The sequence below is a fragment of the Scyliorhinus torazame genome, chromosome 5, assembly GCF_047496885.1.
Source record: "Scyliorhinus torazame isolate Kashiwa2021f chromosome 5, sScyTor2.1, whole genome shotgun sequence".
Lineage (NCBI taxonomy): Eukaryota > Metazoa > Chordata > Chondrichthyes > Carcharhiniformes > Scyliorhinidae > Scyliorhinus > Scyliorhinus torazame.
In genome coordinates, this window is record NC_092711.1 from 187,761,626 (window position 1) to 187,784,476 (window position 22,851).

General features: G+C 45.6%; 13 non-coding genes across 13 annotated transcripts; all 13 read left to right on the forward strand.

The window, feature by feature from the left end:
• The first annotated feature begins 749 nt into the window (after positions 1 to 749).
• On the forward strand, positions 750 to 844 carry trnai-uau (transfer RNA isoleucine (anticodon UAU)). The gene is made up of 2 exons: positions 750 to 787; positions 809 to 844. It is a non-coding gene; the product is annotated as a tRNA-Ile (tRNA).
• A 530-nt stretch (positions 845 to 1,374) lies between these two features.
• Positions 1,375 to 1,469, forward strand: trnai-uau (transfer RNA isoleucine (anticodon UAU)). Its single transcript has 2 exons — positions 1,375 to 1,412; positions 1,434 to 1,469. It is a non-coding gene; the product is annotated as a tRNA-Ile (tRNA).
• A 2,172-nt stretch (positions 1,470 to 3,641) lies between these two features.
• trnai-uau (transfer RNA isoleucine (anticodon UAU)) lies at positions 3,642 to 3,736 on the forward strand. Its single transcript has 2 exons — positions 3,642 to 3,679; positions 3,701 to 3,736. It is a non-coding gene; the product is annotated as a tRNA-Ile (tRNA).
• A 1,289-nt stretch (positions 3,737 to 5,025) lies between these two features.
• trnai-uau (transfer RNA isoleucine (anticodon UAU)) lies at positions 5,026 to 5,120 on the forward strand. Its single transcript has 2 exons — positions 5,026 to 5,063; positions 5,085 to 5,120. It is a non-coding gene; the product is annotated as a tRNA-Ile (tRNA).
• Positions 5,121 to 6,827: 1,707 nt separating this feature from the next.
• Positions 6,828 to 6,922, forward strand: trnat-ugu (transfer RNA threonine (anticodon UGU)). The gene is made up of 2 exons: positions 6,828 to 6,865; positions 6,887 to 6,922. It is a non-coding gene; the product is annotated as a tRNA-Thr (tRNA).
• A 1,712-nt stretch (positions 6,923 to 8,634) lies between these two features.
• Positions 8,635 to 8,729, forward strand: trnai-uau (transfer RNA isoleucine (anticodon UAU)). Its single transcript has 2 exons — positions 8,635 to 8,672; positions 8,694 to 8,729. It is a non-coding gene; the product is annotated as a tRNA-Ile (tRNA).
• A 1,473-nt stretch (positions 8,730 to 10,202) lies between these two features.
• Positions 10,203 to 10,297, forward strand: trnai-uau (transfer RNA isoleucine (anticodon UAU)). Its single transcript has 2 exons — positions 10,203 to 10,240; positions 10,262 to 10,297. It is a non-coding gene; the product is annotated as a tRNA-Ile (tRNA).
• A 2,258-nt stretch (positions 10,298 to 12,555) lies between these two features.
• Positions 12,556 to 12,650, forward strand: trnai-uau (transfer RNA isoleucine (anticodon UAU)). Its single transcript has 2 exons — positions 12,556 to 12,593; positions 12,615 to 12,650. It is a non-coding gene; the product is annotated as a tRNA-Ile (tRNA).
• A 1,494-nt stretch (positions 12,651 to 14,144) lies between these two features.
• On the forward strand, positions 14,145 to 14,239 carry trnai-uau (transfer RNA isoleucine (anticodon UAU)). The gene is made up of 2 exons: positions 14,145 to 14,182; positions 14,204 to 14,239. It is a non-coding gene; the product is annotated as a tRNA-Ile (tRNA).
• A 1,491-nt stretch (positions 14,240 to 15,730) lies between these two features.
• Positions 15,731 to 15,825, forward strand: trnai-uau (transfer RNA isoleucine (anticodon UAU)). Its single transcript has 2 exons — positions 15,731 to 15,768; positions 15,790 to 15,825. It is a non-coding gene; the product is annotated as a tRNA-Ile (tRNA).
• Positions 15,826 to 17,997: 2,172 nt separating this feature from the next.
• On the forward strand, positions 17,998 to 18,092 carry trnai-uau (transfer RNA isoleucine (anticodon UAU)). Its single transcript has 2 exons — positions 17,998 to 18,035; positions 18,057 to 18,092. It is a non-coding gene; the product is annotated as a tRNA-Ile (tRNA).
• Positions 18,093 to 19,373: 1,281 nt separating this feature from the next.
• trnai-uau (transfer RNA isoleucine (anticodon UAU)) lies at positions 19,374 to 19,468 on the forward strand. The gene is made up of 2 exons: positions 19,374 to 19,411; positions 19,433 to 19,468. It is a non-coding gene; the product is annotated as a tRNA-Ile (tRNA).
• A 2,173-nt stretch (positions 19,469 to 21,641) lies between these two features.
• trnai-uau (transfer RNA isoleucine (anticodon UAU)) lies at positions 21,642 to 21,736 on the forward strand. Its single transcript has 2 exons — positions 21,642 to 21,679; positions 21,701 to 21,736. It is a non-coding gene; the product is annotated as a tRNA-Ile (tRNA).
• The last annotated feature ends 1,115 nt before the right edge of the window (positions 21,737 to 22,851 follow it).

Sequence of the window (22,851 nt, forward strand, 5' to 3'; positions counted from 1 at the left end):
AATAGTGTAAACAGCGAGCAATTCTGTGATTGTGAGTTTGACCCTCACATGGAGCAGAAATCTTAAGAAGGAAGTTGGTTCGCACAGTTGGTTGGACAGGTGATTTGGAGCGACGCCAGCAGCACCAGTTCGATGTCTGCACCGGTTGACTTTCTTGGGGGCGGCAACTCCACAATAACTGGAATGTGTGCATCGTGGTTCGCACTGACAGTTCAAGGTCACAGGTTCTATACTCAGCTGGGTCACTGTCTGTGTGCCCACTCCATGTTCTCCCACGACTGCACTCATTTACTCCAGGTGTTCCGGTTCCTCTCACGGGACACGAAAGATATCCCATGAGTGAAGTGAACATTCTGTATTCTCCAACCGTGTACCCGAACCAGGTACACGGTTGGATAATACAGAATGTCCACTTCACTAATGTGGCACCTCATGCCTTTCCAGAATAACTTTATTACAGTGTTAATGTACAATTACTTGTGACAATAAAGATTAATATTGTAGCCCAATAACTGCATCTGACCAGGATTCTAAGATTAACCATAATAATCTTTATTAGTAACAATGACGATAATTAAATATGCAGCAAATGCAACACGTTAACTATGATCAAATTCCGACCCCCGCCCCATGCCCCTCAACGCGCCGGCATCATTGGCACACACGGCACAAACAAACAATCAAAGAGGGGAAAAGACGACTGTCAGAAAACGACAACAGTAAAAATGATTCGACATTTCATTTTTTGTGCTCCAGTGGCGCAATCGGTTAGCGCGCGGTACTTATACAGCAGTGCAAACGGCGAGCGATGCCTAGGTTGTGAGTTCGATCCTCACCTGGAGCAAAACTTTTAATACAGGAAGTTGGTTACTGTCTGTGTGGCCTCTGCATGTTCTCCCGTGTCTGCGTTCGTTTTCTCCCGGTGCTCCGGTTCCTCTCACGAGACCAGAAAGGTGTCCCATTAGTTGAAGTGGACATTCTGTATTATCCAACCATGTACCCGAACCAGGTACACGGTTGGATAATACAGAATGTCCACTTCACTAATGTGGCACCTCATGCCTTTCCAGAATAACTTTATTACAGTGTTAATGTACAATTATTGTGACAATAAAGATTAATATTGTAGCCCAATAACTGCATCTGACCAGGATTCTAAGATTAACCACAATAATCTTTATTAGTAACAATGACGATAATTAAATATGCAGCAAATGCAACACGTTAACTATGATCAAATTCCGACCCCCGCCCCATGCCCCTCAACGCGCCGGCATCATTGGCACACACGGCACAAACAAACAATCAAAGAGGGGAAAAGACGGCTGTCAGAAAACGACAACGGTAAAAATGATTCGACATTTCATTTTTTGTGCTCCAGTGGCGCAATCGGTTAGCGCGCGGTACTTATACAGCAGTGCAAACGGCGAGCGTTGCCGAGGTTGTGAGTTCGATCCTCACCTGGAGCAAAACTTTTAATACAGGATGTTGCTTCGCACAGTTAGTTGGACAGGTGATTTGGAGCGACGCCAGCAGCACCAGTTCGATGTCTGCACCGGTTGAGTTTCTTGGGGCGGCAACGCCACAATAACTGGAATGTGTGCATCGTGGATCGCACTGACAGTTCTAGGTCGCAAGTCATATACTCAGCTGGGTCAATGTCTGTGTGCCCACTCCATCTTCTCCCACGTCTGCACTCATTTCCTCCAGGTGTTCCGGTTCCTCTCACGGGACACGAAAGATGTCCCGTGAGCCGAAGAGGATATTGTGTATTATCCAGCAGTATACGCGAACTGGTACCGGGTTGTGGCAACTCGGAGCTTTCCACATAACATTATTACAGGTTAATGCAAGCCTGCTTGTGACAATAATGATTAATATTAATTGCATGTGACCAGGATTCTAAGATTAACCGCAATTATCTTTATTTGTACCAATAACTATAATTAAATATGCACCAAATGCAACTCGTTAACTATGATCAAATTCCCATCCACGGCCCCAGGCCCCTCAACTCGCCCGCACCAGTTATACACGCGGTACAAACAAACAGAGAGACGAAAAGAGGGGTGTCAACAAAACGACTCAAGTAAAAATGATTGGACATGTAGTACAATGTGCTGCAGTGGTGCAATCGGTTAGCGGGCGCTATTTATCTAGCAGTGCAAATAGCTTCAGATGATGAATTAGATCCTCACCAGGAGTCGTTACTTTTATATGGGAAGTTGGATCGCTCAGTTTGCTGGACCGGTGCCTTGTGATTGGGAGCGACACCAGCAGCACAGTTCAATCTCTGTGCCGGTTGTGATTATGATGGGCGGCACGGTTGCATAGTTGTTACCAACTGTTTCTTCGTAGTGCCAAGGTCACTGAATTTATACTCAGCTTGGATTACTGTCTGTGTGGCCTCTGCATGTTCTCCCGTGTCTGCGTTCGTTTTCTCCGGGTGCTCCGGTTCCTCTCACGAGACCAGAAAGATGTCCCATTAGTTGAAGTGGACATTCTGTATTATCCAACCATGTACCCGAAACAGGTGCCGGAATGTGGCAACTCGTGGGTTTCCAGAATAACTTTATTACAGTGTTAATGCACACCTACCTGTGACAATAAAGATTAATATTATCGACTGCCCAATAACTGCATGTGACCAGGATTCTAAGATTAACCACAACAATCTTTATTGGTAACAATAACCATAAATATATATGCAGCAAATGCAACTCGTTAACTATGATCAAATTCCGCCCCCCGCCCCATGCCCCTCAACTCGCCGGCATCATTGGCACACAGAGCACACAGAAAAAAACACAGAGGGAAAAGTGGGCTGTCAAAAAACGATGAAAGTAAAAAAGACTTTTGGTGTAATGTGCGCCTGTGTTGGAATTGGTAAACGCACGGGATTTTTACAACAGTGTAAACAGCGAGCAGTTCCGTGATTGTGAGTTTGACCCTCACATGGAGCAGAAATCTTAAGAAGGAAGTTGGTTCGCACAGTTGGTTGGACAAGTGATTTGGAGCGACGCCAGCAGCACCAGTTCGATGTCTGCACCGGTTGACTTTCTTGGGGGCGGCAACTCCACAATAACTGGAATGTGTGCATCGTGGTTCGCACTGACAGTTCAAGGTCACAGGTTCTATACTCAGCTGGGTCACTGTCTGTGTGCCCACTCCATGTTCTCCCACGTCTGCACTCATTTACTCCAGGTGTTCCGGTTCCTCTCACGGGACACGAAAGATATCCCATGAGTGAAGTGAACATTCTGTATTATCCAACCGTGTACCCGAACCAGGTACAGAATGTCCACTTCACTTATGTGGCACCTCATGCCTTTCCAGAATAACTTTATTACAGTGTTAATGTACAATTACTTGTGACAATAAAGATTAACATTGTAGCCCAATAACCGCATCTGACCAGGATTCTAAGATTAACCACAATAATCTTTATTAGTAACAATGACGATAATTAAATATGCAGCAAATGCAACACGTTAACTATGATCAAATTCCGACCCCCGCCCCATGCCCCTCAACGCGCCGGCATCATTGGCACACACGGCACAAACAAACAATCAAAGAGGGGAAAAGACGGCTGTCAGAAAACGACAACAGTAAAAATGATTCGACATTTCATTTTTGGTGCTCCAGTGGCGCAATCGGTTAGCGCGCGGTACTTATACAGCAGTGCAAACGGCGAGCGATGCCGAGGTTGTGAGTTCGATCCTCACCTGGAGCAACACTTTTAATACAGGATGTTGGTTACTGTCTGTGTGGCCTCTGCATGTTCTCCCGTGTCTGCGTTCGTTTTCTCCGGGTGCTCCGGTTCCTCTCACGAGACCAGAAAGATGTCCCATTAGTTGAAGTGGACATTCTGTATTATCCAACCATGTACCCGAACCAGGTCCCGGAATGTGGCAACTCGTGGGTTTCCAGAATAACTTTATTACAGTGTTAATGCACACCTACCTGTGACAATAAAGATTAATATTATCGACTGCCCAATAACTGCATGTGACCAGGATTCTAAGATTAACCACAACAATCTTTATTGGTAACAATAACTATAAATAAATATGCAGCAAATGCAACTCGTTAACTATGATCAAATTCCGCCCCCCCCGCCCCATGCCGCTCAACTCGCCGGCATCATTGGCACACAGAGCACACAGAAAAAAACACAGAGGGAAAAGAGGGCTGTCAAAAAACGATGAAAGTAAAAAAGACTTTTGGTGTAATGTGCGCCTGTGTTGGAATTGGTAAGCGCACGGGATTTATACAATAGTGTAAACAGCGAGCAATTCCGTGATTGTGAGTTTGACCCTCACATGGAGCAGAAATCTTAAGAAGGAAGATGGTTCGCACAGTTGGTTGGACACGTGATTTTGAGCGACGCCAGCAGCACCAGTTCGATGTCTGCACCGGTTGACTTTCTTGGGGGCGGCAACTCCACAATAACTGGAATGTGTGCATCGTGGTTCGCACTGACAGTTCTAGGTCACAGGTTCTATACTCAGCTGGGTCAATGTCTGTGTGCCCACTCCATATTCTCCCACGTCTGCGCTCATTTACTCCAGGTGTTCCGGTTCCTCTCACGGGACACGAAAGATATCCCATGAGTGAAGTGAACATTCTGTATTATCCAACCGTGTACCCGAACCAGGTACACGGTTGGATAATACAGAATGTCCACTTCACTATTGTGGCACCTCATGCCTTTCCAGAATAACTTTATTACAGTGTTAATGTACAATTACTTGTGCCAATAAAGATTAATATTGTACCCAATAACTGCATCTGACCAGGATTCGAAGATTAACCACAATAATCTTTATTAGTAACAATGACGATAATTAAATATGCAGCAAATGCAACACGTTAACTATGATCAAATTCCGCCCCCCGCCCCATGCCCCTCAACGCGCCGGCATCATTGACACACACGGCACAAACAAACATTCATAGAGGGGAAAAGACGGCTGTCAGAAAACGACAACAGTAAAAATGATGCGACATTTCATTTTTTGTGCTCCAGTGGCGCAATCGGTTAGCGCGCGGTACTTATACAGCAGTGCAAACGGCGAGCGATGCCGTGGTTGTGAGTTCGATCCTCACCTGGAGCAATATTTTTAATATAGGATGTTGGTTCGCACAGTTAGTTGGACAGGTGATTTGGAGCGACGCCAGCAGCACCAGTTCGATGTCTGCACCGGTTGAGTTTCTTGAGGCGGCAACGCCACAATAACTGGAATGTGTGCAACGTGGATCGCACTGACAGTTCTAGGTCACAGGTTCTGTACTCAGCTGGGTCAATGTCTGTGTGCCCACTCCATGTTCTCCCACGTCTCCGCTCATTCACTCCAGGTGTTCCGGTTCCTCTCACGGGACACGAAAGATGTCCCGTGAGCCGAAGAGGATATTGTGTATTATCCAGCTGTATACGCGAACTGGTACCGGGATGTGGCAACTCGGAGCTTTCCACAATAATATTATTACAGGTTAATGCAAGCTTACTTGTGACAATAATGATTAATATTAATTGCATGTGACCAGGATTCTAAGATTAACCGCAATTATCTTTATTAGTACCAATAACAATAATTAAATATGCGTTCGTGTTCTCCGGGTGCTCCGGTTCCTCTCACGAGACCAGAAAGATGTCCCATTAGTTGAAGTGGATATTCTGTATTATCCAACCATGTACCCGAACCAGGTACCGGAATGTGGCAACTCGTGGGTTTCCAGAATTACTTTATTACAGTGTTAATGCACACCTACCTGTGACAATAAAGATTAATATTATCGACTGCCCAATAACTGCATGTGACCAGGATTCTAAGATTAACCACAACAATCTTTATTGGTAACAATAACCATAAATAAATATGCAGCAAATGCATCTCGTTAACTATGATCAAATTCCGCCCCCCGCCCCATGCCGCTCAACTCGCCGGCATCATTGGCACACAGAGCACACAGAAAAAAACACAGAGGGAAAAGAGGGCTGTCAAAAACGATGAAAGTAAAAAAGACTTTTGGTGTAATGTGCGCCTGTGTTGGAATTGGTAAGCGCACGGGATTTATACAATAGTGTAAACAGCGAGCAATTCCGTGATTGTCAGTTTGACCCTCACATGGAGCAGAAATCTTAAGAAGGAAGTTGGTTCGCACAGTTGGTTGGACACGTGATTTGGAGCGACGCCAGCAGCACCAGTTCGATGTCTGCACCGGTTGACTTTCTTGGGGGCGGCAAGTCCACAATAACTGGAATGTGTGCATCGTGGTTCGCACTGACAGTTCAAGGTCACAGGTTCTATACTCAGCTGGGTCACTGTCTGTGTGCCCACTCCATGTTCTCCCACGTCTGCACTCATTTACTCCAGGTGTTCCGGTTCCTCTCACGGGACACGAAAGATATCCCATGAGTGAAGTGAACATTCTGTATTATCCAACCGTGTACCCGAACCAGGTACTCGGTTGGATAATACAGAATGCCCACTTCACTAATGTGGCAACTAATGCCTTTCCAGAATAACTTTATTACAGTGTTAATGTACAATTACTTGTGACAATAAAGATTAATATTGTAGCCCAAAAACTGCATCTGACCAGGAATCTAAGATTAACCACAATAATCTTTATTATAAGACGATAATTAAATATGCAGCAAATGCAACACGTTAACTATGATCAAATTCCGACCCCCGCCCCATGCCCCTCAACGCGCCGGCATCATTGGCACACACGGCACAAACAAACAATCATAGAGGGGAAAAGACGGCTGTCAGAAAACGACAACAGTAAAAATGATTCGACATTTCATTTTTTGTGCTCCAGTGGCGCACTCGGTTAGCGCGCGGTACTTGTACAGCAGTACAAACGGCGAGCGATGCCGAGGTTGTGAGTTCGATCCTCACCTGGAGCAATATTTTTAATATAGGATGTTGGTTCGCACAGTTAGTTGGACAGGTGATTTGGAGCGACGCCAGCAGCACCAGTTCGATGTCTGCACCGGTTGAGTTTCTTGAGGCGGCAACGCCACAATAACTGGAATGTGTGCAACGTGGATCGCACTGACAGTTCTAGGTCACAGGTTCTATACTCAGCAGGGTCAATGTCTGTGTGCCCACTCCATGTTCTCCCACGTCTGCGCTCATTTACTCCAGGTGTTCCGGTTCCTCTCACGGGACACGAAAGATGTCCCGTGAGCCGAAGAGGATATTGTGTATTATCCAGCTGTATACGCGAACTGGTACCGGGATGTGGCAACTCGGAGCTTTCCACAATAATATTATTACAGGTTAATGCAAGCCTACTTGTGACAATAATGATTAATATTAATTGCATGTGACCAGGATTCTAAGATTAACCGCAATTATCTTTATTAGTACCAATAACAATAATTAAATATGCGTTCGTGTTCTCCGGGTGCTCCGGTTCCTCTCACGAGACCAGAAAGATGTCCCATTAGTTGAAGTGGACATTCTGTATTATCCAACCATGTACCCGAACCAGGTACCGGAATGTGGCAACTCGTGGGTTTCCAGAATTACTTTATTACAGTGTTAATGCACACCTACCTGTGACAATAAAGATTAATATTATCGACTGCCCAATAACTGCATGTGACCAGGATTCTAAGATTAACCACAATAATCTTTATTAGTAACAATGACGATAATTAAATATGCAGCAAATGCAACTCGTTAACTATGATCAAATGCCGCCCCCCGCCCCATGCCGCTCAACTCGCCGGCATCATTGGCACACAGAGCACACAGAAAAAAACACAGAGGGAAAAGAGGGCTGTCAAAAACGATGAAAGTAAAAAAGACTTTTGGTGTAATGTGCGCCTGTGTTGGAATTGGTAAGCGCACGGGATTTATACAATAGTGTAAACAGCGAGCAATTCCGGAATTGTGAGTTTGACCCTCACATGGAGCAGAAATCTTAAGAAGGAAGTTGGTTCGCACAGTTGGTTGGACACGTGATTTGGAGCGACGCCAGCAGCACCAGTTCGATGTCTGCACCGGTTGACTTTCTTGGGGGCGGCAACTCCACAATAACTGGAATGTGTGAATCGTGGTTCGCACTGACAGTTCAAGGTCACAGGTTCTATACTCAGCTGGGTCACTGTCTGTGTGCCCACTCCATGTTCTCCCACGTCTGCACTCATTTCCTCCAGGTGTTCCGGTTCCTCTCACGGGCCACGAAAGATATCCCATGAGTGAAGTGAACATTCTGTATTATCCAACCGTGTACCCGAACCAGGTACACGGTTGGATAATACAGAATGTCCACTTCACTAATGTGGCAACTCATGCCTTTCCAGAATAACTTTATTACAGTGTTAATGTACAATTACTTGTGACAATAAAGATTAATATTGTAGCCCAATAACTGCATCTGACCAGGATTCTAAGATTAACCACAATAATCTTTATTAGTAACAATGAGGATAATTAAATATGCAGCAAATGCAACACGTTGACTATGATCAAATTCCGACCCCCGCCCCATGCCCCTCAACGCGCCGGCATCATTTGCACACACGGCACAAACAAACAATCATAGAGGGGAAATGAGGGCTGTCAGAAAACGACAACAGTAAAAATGATTCGACATTTCATTTTTTGTGCTCCAGTGGCGCAATCGGTTAGCGCGCGGTACTTATACAGCAGTGCAAACGGCGAGCGATGCCGAGGTTGTGAGTTCGATACTCACCTGGAGCAAAACATTTAATTTCGGATGTTGGTTCGCACAGTTAGTTGGACAGGTGATTTGGAGCGACGCCAGCAGCACCAGCTCGATGTCTGCACCGGTTGAGTTTCTTGGGGCGGCAACGCCACAATAACTGGTATGTGTGCATCGTGGATCGCACTGACAGTTCGGTGTCACAGGTTCTATTCTCAGCTGGGTCAATGTCTGTGTGCCCACTCCATGTTCTCCCATGTCTGCGCTAATTTACTCCAGGGGTTCCGGTTCCTCTCACGAGACCAGAAAGATATCCCATGAGTGAAGTGGACATTCTGCATTATCCAACCGTGTACCCGAACCAGGTACACGGTTGGATAATACAGAATGTCCACTTCACTAATGTGACAACTCGTGCCTTTCCAGAATAACTTTATTACAGTGTTAATGTACACCTACTTGTGACAATAAAGATTAATATTATAGCCCAATCACTGCATCTGACCAGGATTCTAACATTAACCACAATAATCTTTATTAGTAACAATGACGATAATTAAATATGCAGCAAATGCAACACGTTAACTATGATCAAATTCCCCCCCCCCCCCCCCCCCCCCCGCCCCATGCCGCTCAACTCGCCGGCATCATTGGCACACAGAGCACACAGAAAAAAACACAGAGGGAAAAGAGGGCTGTCAAAAAACGATGAAAGTAAAAAAGACTTTTGGTGTAATGTGCGCCTGTGTTGGAATTGGTAAGCGCACGGTATTTATACAATAGTGTAAACAGCGAGCAATTCCGTGATTGTGAGTTTGACCCTCACATGGAGCAGAAATCTAAAGAAGGAAGTTGGTTCGCACAGTTGGTTGGACACGTGATTTGGAGCGACGCCAGCAGCACCAGTTCGATGTCTGCACCGGTTGACTTTCTTGGGGGCGGCAACTCCACAATAACTGGAATGTGTGCATCGTGGTCGCACTGACAGTTCAAGGTCACAGGTTCTATCCTCAGCTGGGTCACTGTCTGTGTGCCCACTCCATGTTCTCCCACGTCTGCACTCATTTACTCCAGGTGTTCCGGTTCCTCTCACGGGACACGAAAGATATCCCATGAGTGAAGTGAACATTCTGTGTTATCCAACCGCGTACCCGAACCAGGTACAGAATGTCCACTTCACTAATGTGGCACCTCATGCCTTTCCAGAATAACTTTATTACAGTGTTAATGTACAATTACTTGTGACAATAAAGATTAATATTGTAGCCCAATAACTGCATCTGACCAGGATTCTAAGATTAACCACAATAATCTTTATTAGTAACAATGACGATAATTAAATATGCAGCAAATGCAACACGTTGACTATGATCAAATTCCGACCCCCGCCCCATGCCCCTCAACGCGCCGGCATCATTTGCACACACGGCACAAACAAACAATCATAGAGGGGAAATGAGGGCTGTCAGAAAACGACAACAGTAAAAATGATTCGACATTTCATTTTTTGTGCTCCAGTTGCGCAATCGGTTAGCGCGCGGTACTTATACAGCAGTGCAAACGGCGAGCGATGCCGAGGTTGTGAGTTCGATACTCACCTGGAGCAAAACTTTTAATTTCGGATGTTGGTTCGCACAGTTAGTTGGACAGGTGATTTGGAGCGACGCCAGCAGCACCAGTTCGATGTCTGCACCGGTTGAGTTTCTTGGGGCGGCAACGCCACAATAACTGGAATGTGTGCATCGTGGATCGCACTGACAGTTCGGTGTCACAGGTTCTATTCTCAGCTGGGTCAATGTCTGTGTGCCCACTCCATGTTCTCCCATGTTTGCGCTAATTTACTCCAGGGGTTCCGGTTCCTCTCACGAAACCAGAAAGATATCCCATGAGTGAAGTGGACATTCTGTATTATCCAACCGTGTACCCGAACCAGGTACACGGTTGGATAATACAGAATGTCCACTTCACTAATGTGACAACTCGTGCCTTTCCAGAATAACTTTATTACAGTGTTAATGTACACCTACTTGTGACAATAAAGATTAATATTATAGCCCAATCACTGCATCTGACCAGGATTCTAACATTAACCACAATAATCTTTATTAGTAACAATGACGATAATTAAATATGCAGCAAATGCAACACGTTAACTATGATCAAATTCCACCCCCCCCCCCCCCCCCCCCCCCCGCCCCATGCCGCTCAACTCGCCGGCATCATTGGCACACAGAGCACACAGAAAAAAACACAGAGGGAAAAGAGGGCTGTCAAAAAACGATGAAAGTAAAAAAGACTTTTGGTGTAATGTGCGCCTGTGTTGGAATTGGTAAGCGCACGGGATTTATACAATAGTGTAAACAGCGAGCAATTCCGGAATTGTGAGTTTGACCCTCACATGGAGCAGAAATCTTAAGAAGGAAGTTGGTTCGCACAGTTGGTTGGACACGTGATTTGGAGCGACGCCAGCAGCACCAGTTCGATGTCTGCACCGGTTGACTTTCTTGGGTGCGGCAACTCCACAATAACTGGAATGTGTGCATCGTGGTTCGCACTGACAGTTCAAGGTCACAGGTTCTATACTCAGCTGGGTCACTGTCTGTGTGCCCACTCCATGTTCTCCCACGTCTGCACTCATTTCCTCCAGGTGTTCCGGTTCCTCTCACGGGACACGAAAGATATCCCATGAGTGAAGTGAACATTCTGTATTATCCAACCGTGTACCCGAACCAGGTACACGGTTGGATAATACAGAATGTCCACTTCACTAATGTGGCACCTCATGCCTTTCCAGAATAACTTTATTACAGTGTTAATGTACAATTACTTGTGACAATAAAGATTAATATTATAGCCCAATCACTGCACCTGACCAGGATTCTAAGATTAACCACAATAATCTTTATTAGTAACAATGACGATAATTAAATATGCAGCAAATGCAACACGTTAACTATGATCAAATTCCGCCCCCCGCCCCATGCCGCTCAACTCGCCGGCATCATTGGCACACAGAGCACACAGAAAAAAACACAGAGGGAAAAGAGGGCTGTCAAAAACGATGAAAGTAAAAAAGACTTTTGGTGCAATGTGCGCCTGTGTTGGAATTGGTAAGCGCACGGGATTTATACAATAGTGTAAACAGCGAGCAATTCCGTGATTGTGAGTTTGACCCTCACATGGAGCAGAAATCTTAAGAAGGAAGTTGGTTCGCACAGTTGGTTGGACACGTGATTTGGAGCGACGCCAGCAGCACCAGTTCGATGTCTGCACCGGTTGACTTTCTTGGGGGCGGCAACTCCACAATAACTGGAATGTGTGCATCGTGGTCGCACTGACAGTTCAAGGTCACAGGTTCTATCCTCAGCTGGGTCACTGTCTGTGTGCCCACTCCATGTTCTCCCACGTCTGCACTCATTTACTCCAGGTGTTCCGGTTCCTCTCACGGGACACGAAAGATATCCCATGAGTGAAGTGAACATTCTGTGTTATCCAACCGCGTACCCGAACCAGGTACAGAATGTCCACTTCACTAATGTGGCACCTCATGCCTTTCCAGAATAACTTTATTACAGTGTTAATGTACAATTACTTGTGACAATAAAGATTAATATTGTAGCCCAATAACTGCATCTGACCAGGATTCTAAAATTAACCACAATAATCTTTATTAGTAACAATGAAGATAATTAAATATGCAGCAAATGCAACACGTTAACTATGATCAAATTCCGACCCCCGCCCCATGCCCCTCAACGCGCCGGCATCATTGGCACACACGGCACAAACAAACAATCAAAGAGGGGAAAAGACGGCTGTCAGAAAACGACAACAGTAAAAATGATTCGACATTTCATTTTTTGTGCTCCAGTGGCGCAATCGGTTAGCGCGCGGTACTTATACAGCAGTGCAAACGGCGAGCGATGCCGAGGTTGTGAGTTCGATCCTCACCTGGAGTAAAACTTTTAATATAGGATGTTGGTTCGCACAGTTAGTTGGACAGGTGATTTGGAGCGACGCCAGCAGCACCAGTTCGATGTCTGCACCGGTTGAGTTTCTTGGGGCGGCAACGCCACAATAACTGGAATGTGTGCATCGTGGATCGCACTGACAGTTCGGTGTCACAGGTTCTATTCTCAGCTGGGTCAATGTCTGTGTGCCCACTCCATGTTCTCCCATGTCTGCGCTAATTTACTCCAGGGGTTCCGGTTCCTCTCACGAGACCAGAAAGATATCCCATGAGTGAAGTGGACATTCTGTATTATCCAACCGTGTACCCGAACCAGGTACACGGTTGGATAATACAGAATGTCCACTTCACTAATGTGGCAACTCGTGCCTTTCCAGAATAACTTTATTACAGTGTTAATGTACACCTACTTGTGACAATAAAGATTAATATTATAGCCCAATCACTGCATCTGACCAGGATTCTAACATTAACCACAATAATCTTTATTAGTAACAATGACGATAATTAAATATGCAGCAAATGCAACACGTTAACTATGATCAAATTCCCCCCCCCCCCCCCCCCCCGCCCCCCCCGCCCCATGCCGCTCAACTCGCCGGCATCATTGGCACACAGAGCACACAGAAAAAAACACAGAGGGAAAAGAGGGCTGTCAAAAACGATGAAAGTAAAAAAGACTTTTGGGGTAATGTGCGCCTGTGTTGGAATTGGTAAGCGCACGGGATTTATACAATAGTGTAAACAGCGAGCAATTCCGGAATTGTGAGTTTGACCCTCACATGGAGCAGAAATCTTAAGAAGGAAGTTGGTTCGCACAGTTGGTTGTACACGTGATTTGGAGCGACGCCAGCAGCACCAGTTCGATGTCTGCACCGGTTGACTTTCTTGGGGGCGGCAACTCCACAATAACTGGAATGTGTGCATCGTGGTTCGCACTGACAGTTCAAGGTCACAGGTTCTATACTCAGCTGGGTCACTGTCTGTGTGCCCACTCCATGTTCTCCCACGTCTGCACTCATTTCCTCCAGGTGTTCCGGTTCCTCTCACGGGACACGAAAGATATCCCATGAGTGAAGTGAACATTCTGTATTATCCAACCGTGTACCCGAACCAGGTACACGGTTGGATAATACAGAATGTCCACTTCACTAATGTGGCACCTCATGCCTTTCCAGAATAACTTTATTACAGTGTTAATGTACAATTACTTGTGACAATAAAGATTAATATTGGAGCCCAATAACTGCATCTGACCAGGATTCTAAGATTAACCACAATAATCTTTATTAGTAACAATGACGATAATTAAATATGCAGCAAATGCAACACGTTAACTATGATCAAATTCCGACCCCCGCCCCATGCCCCTCAACGCGCCGGCATCATTGGCACACACGGCACAAACAAACAATCAAAGAGGGGAAAAGACGGCTGTCAGAAAACGACAACAGTAAAAATGATTCGACATTTCATTTTTTGTGCTCCAGTGGCGCAATCGGTTAGCGCGCGGTACTTATACAGCAGTGCAAACGGCGAGCGATGCCGAGGTTGTGAGTTCGATCCTCACCTGGAGCAAAACTTTTAATATAGGATGTTGGTTCGCACAGTTAGTTGGACAGGTGATTTGGAGCGACGCCAGCAGCACCAGTTCGATGTCTGCACCGGTTGAGTGTCTTGGGGCGGCAACGCCACAATTCCTGGAATGTGTGCATCGTGGATCGCACTGACAGTTCGGTGTCACAGGTTCTATTCTCAGCTGGGTCAATGTCTGTGTGCCCACTCCATGTTCTCCCATGTCTGCGCTAATTTACTCCAGGGGTTCCGGTTCCTCTCACGAGACCAGAAAGATATCCCATGAGTGAAGTGGACATTCTGTATTATCCAACCGTGTACCCGAACCAGGTACACGGTTGGATAATACAGAATGTCCACTTCACTAATGTGGCAACTCGTGCCTTTCCAGAATAACTTTATTACAGTGTTAATGTACACCTACTTGTGACAATAAAGATTAATATTATAGCCCAATCACTGCATCTGACCAGGATTCTAACATTAACCACAATAATCTTTATTAGTAACAATGACGATAATTAAATATGCAGCAAATGCAACACGTTAACTATGATCAAATTCCCCCCCCCCGCCCCCCCCCCCCCCCGCCCCATGCCGCTCAACTCGCCGGCATCATTGGCACACAGAGCACACAGAAAAAAACACAGAGGGAAAAGAAGGCTGTCAAAAACGATGAAAGTAAAAAAGACTTTTGGGGTAATGTGCGCCTGTGTTGGAATTGGTAAGCGCACGGGATTTATACAATAGTGTAAACAGCGAGCAATTCCGGAATTGTGAGTTTGACCCTCACATGGAGCAGAAATCTTAAGAAGGAAGTTGGTTCGCACAGTTGGTTGGACACGTGATTTGGAGCGACGCCAGCAGCACCAGTTCGATGTCTGCACCGGTTGACTTTCTTGGGGGCGGCAACTCCACAATAACTGGAATGTGTGCATCGTGGTTCGCACTGACAGTTCAAGGTCACAGGTTCTATACTCAGCTGGGTCACTGTCTGTGTGCCCACTCCATGTTCTCCCACGTCTGCACTCATTTCCTCCAGGTGTTCCGGTTCCTCTCACGGGACACGAAAGATATCCCATGAGTGAAGTGAACATTCTGTATTATCCAACCGTGTACCCGAACCAGGTACACGGTTGGATAATACAGAATGTCCACTTCACTAATGTGGCACCTCATGCCTTTCCAGAATAACTTTATTACAGTGTTAATGTACAATTACTTGTGACAATAAAGATTAATATTGTAGCCCAATAACTGCATCTGACCAGGATTCTAAGATTAACCACAATAATCTTTATTAGTAACAATGACGATAATTAAATATGCAGCAAATGCAACACGTTAACTATGATCAAATTCCGACCCCCGCCCCATGCCCCTCAACGCGCCGGCATCATTGGCACACACGGCACAAACAAACAATCAAAGAGGGGAAAAGACGGCTGTCAGAAAACGACAACAGTAAAAATGATTCGACATTTCATTTTTTGTGCTCCAGTGGCGCAATCGGTTAGCGCGCGGTACTTATACAGCAGTGCAAACGGCGAGCGATGCCGAGGTTGTGAGTTCGATCCTCACCTGGAGCAAAACTTTTAATATAGGATGTTTGTTCGCACAGTTAGTTGGACAGGTGATTTGGAGCGACGCCAGCAGCACCAGTTCGATGTCTGCACCGGTTGAGTTTCTTGGGGCGGCAACGCCACAATAACTGGAATGTGTGCATCGTGGATCGCACTGACAGTTCGGTGTCACAGGTTCTATACTCAGCTGGGTCAATGTCTGTGTGCCCACTCCATGTTTTCCCACGTCTGCACTCATTTACTCCAGGTGTTCCGGTTCCTCTCACGGGACACGAAAGATGTCCCGTGAGCCGAAGAGGATATTGTGTATTATCCAGCACTATACGCGAACTGGTACCGGGATGTGGCAACTCGGAGCTTTCCACATAACATTATTACAGGTTAATGCAAGCCTACTTGTGACAATAATGATTAATATTAATTGCATGTGACCAGGATTCTAAGATTAACCGCAATTATCTTCATTAGTACCAATAACTATAATTAAATATGCACCAAATGCAACTCGTTAACTATGATCAAATTCCCATCCACGGCCCCAGGCCCCTCAACTCACCCGCACCAGTTATACACGCGGTACAAACAAACAGAGAGACGAAAAGAGGGGTGTCAACAAAACGAATCAAGTAAAAATGATTGGACATGTAGTACAATGTGCTGCAGTGGTGCAATCGGTTAGCGGGCGCTATTTATCTAGCAGTGCAAATAGCTTCAGATGATGAATTAGATCCTCACCAGGAGTCGTTACTTTTATATGGGAAGTTGGATCGCTCAGTTTGCTGGACCGGTGCCTTGTGATTGGGAGCGACACCAGCAGCACAGTTCAATCTCTGTGCCGGTTGTGATTATGATGGGCGGCACGGTTGCATTGTTGTTACCAACTGTTTCTTCGTAGTGCCAAGGTCACTGAATTTATACTCAGCTTGGATTACTGTCTGTGTGGCCTCTGCATGTTCTCCCGTGTCTGCGTTCGTTTTCTCCGGGTGCTCCGGTTCCTCTCACGAGACCAGAAAGATGTCCCATTAGTTGAAGTGGACATTCTGTATTATCCAACCATGTACCCGAATCAGGTACCGGAATGTGGCAACTCGTGGGTTTCCAGAATAACTTTATTACAGTGTTAATGCACACCTACCTGTGAGAATAAAGATTAATATTATCGACTGCCCAATAACTGCATGTGATCAGGATTCTAAGATTAACCACAACAATCTTTATTGGTAACAATAACCATAAATACATATGCAGCAAATGCAACTCGTTAAATATGATCAAATTCCGCCCCCCGCCCCATGCCCCTCAACTCGCCGGCATCATTGGCACACAGAGCACACAGAAAAAAACACAGAAGGAAAAGAGGGCTGTCAAAAAACGATGAAAATAAAAAAGACTTTTGGTGTAATGTGCGCCTGTGTTGGAATTGGTAAGCGCACGGGATTTTTACAACAGTGTAAACAGCGAGCAATTCCGTGATTGTGAGTTTGACCCTCACATGGAGCAGAAATCTTAAGAAGGAAGTTGGTTCGCACAGTTGGTTGGACACGTGATTTGGAGCGACGCCAGCAGCACCAGTTCGATGTCTGCACCGGTTGACTTTCTTGGGGGCGGCAACTCCACAATAACTGGAATGTGTGCATCGTGGTTCGCACTGACAGTTCAAGGTCACAGGTTCTATACTCACCTGGGTCACTGTCTGTGTGCCCACTCCATGTTCTCCCACGTCTGCACTCATTTACTCCAGGTGTTCCGGTTCCTCTCACGGGACACGAAAGATATCCCATGAGTGAAGTGAACATTCTGTATTATCCAACCGTGTACCCGAACCAGGTACAGAATGTCCACTTCACTAATGTGGCACCTCATGCCTTTCCAGAATAACTTTATTACAGTGTTAATGTACAATTACTTGTGACAATAAAGATTAATATTGTAGCCCAATAACTGCATCTGACCAGGATTCTAAGATTAACCACAATAATCTTTATTAGTAACAATGACGATAATTAAATATGCAGCAAATGCAACACGTTAACTATGATCAAATTCCGCCCCCCGCCCCATGCCCCTCAACGCGCCGGCATCATTGGCACACACGGCACAAACAAACAATCAAAGAGGGGAACAGACGGCTGTCAGAAAACGACAACAGTAAAAATGATTCGACATTTCATTGTTTGTGCTCCAGTTGCGCAATCGGTTAGCGCGCGGTACTTATACAGCAGTGCAAACGGCGAGCGATGCCGAGGTTGTGAGTTCGATCCTCACCTGGAGCAAAACTTTTAATGTTGGTTACTGTCTGTGTGGCCTCTGCATGTTCTCCCGTGTCTGCGTTCGTTTTCTCCGGGTGCTCCGGTTCCTCTCAGGAGACCAGAAAGATGTCCCATTAGTTGAAGTGGACATTCTGTATTATCCAACCATGTACCCGAACCAGGTACCGGAATGTGGCAACTCGTGGGTTTCCAGAATAACTTTATTACAGTGTTAATGCACACCTACCTGTGACAATAAAGATTAATATTATCGACTGCCCAATAACTGCATGTGACCAGGATTCTAAGATTAACCACAACAATCTTTATTGGTAACAATAACCATAAATAAATATGCAGCAAATGCAACTCGTTAACTATGATCAAATTCCGCTCCCCGCCCCATGCCCCTCAACTCGCCGGCATCATTGGCACACAGAGCACAAAGAAACAAACACAGAGGGAAAAGAGGGCTGTCAAAAAACGATGAAAGTAAAAAAGACTTTTGGTGTAATGTGCGCCTGTGTTGGAATTGGTAAGCGCACGGGATTTATACAATAGTGTAAACAGCGAGCAATTCTGTGATTGTGAGTTTGACCCTCACATGGAGCAGAAATCTTAAGAAGGAAGTTGGTTCGCACAGTTGGTTGGACACGTGATTTGGAGCGACGCCAGCAGCACCAGTTCGATGTCTGCACCGGTTGACTTTCTTGGGGGCGGCAACTCCACAATAACTGGAATGTGTGCATCGTGGTTCGCACTGACAGTTCAAGGTCACAGGTTCTATACTCAGCTGGGTCACTGTCTGTGTGCCCACTCCATGTTCTCCCACGTCTGCACTCATTTCCTCCAGGTGTTCCGGTTCCTCTCACGGGACACGAAAGATATCCCATGAGTGAAGTGAACATTGTGTATTATCCAACCGTGTACCCGAACCAGGTACACGGTTGGATAATACAGAATGTCCACTTCACTAATGTGGCACCTCATGCCTTTCCAGAATAACTTTATTACAGTGTTAATGTACAATTACTTGTGACAATAAAGATTAATATTGTAGCCCAATAACTGCATCTGACCAGGATTCTAAGATTAACCACAATAATCTTTATTAGTAACAATGACGATAATTAAATATGCAGCAAATGCAACACGTTAACTATGATCAAATTCCGACCCCCGCCCCATGCCCCTCAACGCGCCGGCATCATTGGCACACACGGCACAAACAAACAATCAAAGAGGGGAAAAGACGGCTGTCAGAAAACGACAACAGTAAAAATGATTCGACATTTCATTTTTTGTGCTCCAGTGGCGCAATCGGTTAGCGCGCGGTACTTATACAGCAGTGCAAACGGCGAGCGATGCCGAGGTTGTGAGTTCGATCCTCACCTGGAGCAAAACTTTTAATATAGGATGTTTGTTCGCACAGTTAGTTGGACAGGTGATTTGGAGCGACGCCAGCAGCGCCAGTTCGATGTCTGCACCGGTTGAGTTTCTTGGGGCGGCAACGCCACAATAACTGGAATGTGTGCATCGTGGATCGCACTGACAGTTCGGTGTCACAGGTTCTATACTCAGCTGGGTCAATGTCTGTGTGCCCACTCCATGTTTTCCCACGTCTGCACTCATTTACTCCAGGTGTTCCGGTTCCTCTCACGGGACACGAAAGATGTCCCGTGAGCCGAAGAGGATATTGTGTATTATCCAGCACTATACGCGAACTGGTACCGGGATGTGGCAACTCGGAGCTTTCCACATAACATTATTACAGGTTAATGCAAGCCTACTTGTGACAATAATGATTAATATTAATTGCATGTGACCAGGATTCTAAGATTAACCGCAATTATCTTCATTAGTACCAATAACTATAATTAAATATGCACCAAATGCAACTCGTTAACTATGATCAAATTCCCATCCACGGCCCCAGGCCCCTCAACTCACCCGCACCAGTTATACACGCGGTACAAACAAACAGAGAGACGAAAAGAGGGGTGTCAACAAAACGAATCAAGTAAAAATGATTGGACATGTAGTACAATGTGCTGCAGTGGTGCAATCGGTTAGCGGGCGCTATTTATCTAGCAGTGCAAATAGCTTCAGATGATGAATTAGATCCTCACCAGGAGTCGTTACTTTTATATGGGAAGTTGGATCGCTCAGTTTGCTGGACCGGTGCCTTGTGATTGGGAGCGACACCAGCAGCACAGTTCAATCTCTGTGCCGGTTGTGATTATGATGGGCGGCACGGTTGCATTGTTGTTACCAACTGTTTCTTCGTAGTGCCAAGGTCACTGAATTTATACTCAGCTTGGATTACTGTCTGTGTGGCCTCTGCATGTTCTCCCGTGTCTGCGTTCGTTTTCTCCGGGTGCTCCGGTTCCTCTCACGAGACCAGAAAGATGTCCCATTAGTTGAAGTGGGCATTCTGTATTATCCAACCATGTACCCGAATCAGGTACCGGAATGTGGCAACTCGTGGGTTTCCAGAATAACTTTATTACAGTGTTAATGCACACCTACCTGTGACAATAAAGATTAATATTATCGACTGCCCAATAACTGCATGTGATCAGGATTCTAAGATTAACCACAACAATCTTTATTGGTAACAATAACCATAAATACATATGCAGCAAATGCAACTCGTTAAATATGATCAAATTCCGCCCCCCGCCCCATGCCCCTCAACTCGCCGGCATCATTGGCACACAGAGCACACAGAAAAAAACACAGAAGGAAAAGAGGGCTGTCAAAAAACGATGAAAATAAAAAAGACTTTTGGTGTAATGTGCGCCTGTGTTGGAATTGGTAAGCGCACGGGATTTTTACAACAGTGTAAACAGCGAGCAATTCCGTGATTGTGAGTTTGACCCTCACATGGAGCAGAAATCTTAAGAAGGAAGTTGGTTCGCACAGTTGGTTGGACACGTGATTTGGAGCGACGCCAGCAGCACCAGTTCGATGTCTGCACCGGTTGACTTTCTTGGGGGCGGCAACTCCACAATAACTGGAATGTGTGCATCGTGGTTCGCACTGACAGTTCAAGGTCACAGGTTCTATCCTCAGCTGGGTCACTGTCTGTGTGCCCACTCCATGTTCTCCCACGTCTGCACTCATTTACTCCAGGTGTTCCGGTTCCTCTCACGGGACACGAAAGATATCCCATGAGTGAAGTGAACATTCTGTATTATCCAACCGTGTACCCGAACCAGGTACAGAATGTCCACTTCACTAATGTGGCACCTCATGCCTTTCCAGAATAACTTTATTACAGTGTTAATGTACAATTACTTGTGACAATAAAGATTAATATTGTAGCCCAATAACTGCATCTGACCAGGATTCTAAGATTAACCACAATAATCTTTATTAGTAACAATGACGATAATTAAATATGCAGCAAATGCAACACGTTAACTATGATCAAATTCCGACCCCCCGCCCCATGCCCCTCAACGCGCCGGCATCATTGGCACACACGGCACAAACAAACAATCAAAGAGGGGAAAAGACGGCTGTCAGAAAACGACAACAGTAAAAATGATTCGACATTTCATTGTTTGTGCTCCAGTTGCGCAATCGGTTAGCGCGCGGTACTTATACAGCAGTGCAAACGGCGAGCGATGCCGAGGTTGTGAGTTCGATCCTCACCTGGAGCAAAACTTTTAATGTTGGTTACTGTCTGTGTGGCCTCTGCATGTTCCCCCGTGTCTGCGTTCGTTTTCTCCGGGTGCTCCGGTTCCTCTCACGAGACCAGAAAGATGTCCCATTAGTTGAAGTGGACATTCTGTATTATCCAACCATGTACCCGAACCAGGTACCGGAATGTGGCAACTCGTGGGTTTCCAGAATAACTTTATTACAGTGTTAATGCACACCTACCTGTGACAATAAAGATTAATATTATCGACTGCCCAATAACTGCATGTGACCAGGATTCTAAGATTAACCACAACAATCTTTATTGGTAACAATAACCATAAATAAATATGCAGCAAATGCAACTCGTTAACTATGATCAAATTCCGCCCCCCGCCCCATGCCGCTCAACTCGCCGGCATCATTGGCACACAGAGCACACAGAAAAAAACACAGAGGGAAAAGAGGGCTGTCAAAAAACGATGAAAGTAAAAAAGACTTTTGGTGTAATGTGCGCCTGTGTTGGAATTGGTAAGCGCACGGGATTTATACAATAGTGTAAACAGCGAGCAATTCCGTGATTGTGAGTTTGACCCTCACATGGAGCAGAAATCTTAAGAAGGAAGTTGGTTCGCACAGTTGGTTGGACACGTGATTTGGAGCGACGCCAGCAGCACCAGTTCGACGTCTGCACCGGTTGACTTTCTTGGGGGCGGCAACTCCACAATAACTGGAATGTGTGCATCGTGGTTCGCACTGACAGTTCAAGGTCACAGGTTCTATACTCAGCTGGGTCACTGTCTGTGTGCCCACTCCATGTTCTCCCACGTCTGCACTCATTTACTCCAGGTGTTCCGGTTCCTCTCACGGGACACGAAAGATATCCCATGAGTGAAGTGAACATTCTGTATTATCCAACCGTGTACCCGAACCAGGTACTCGGTTGGATAATACAGAATGTCCACTTCACTAATGTGGCAACTAATGCCTTTCCAGAATAACTTTATTACAGTGTTAATGTACAATTACTTGTGACAATAAAGATTAATATTGTAGCCCAATAACTGCATCTGACCAGGAATCTAAGATTAACCACAATAATCTTTATTATAAGACGATAATTAAATATGCAGCA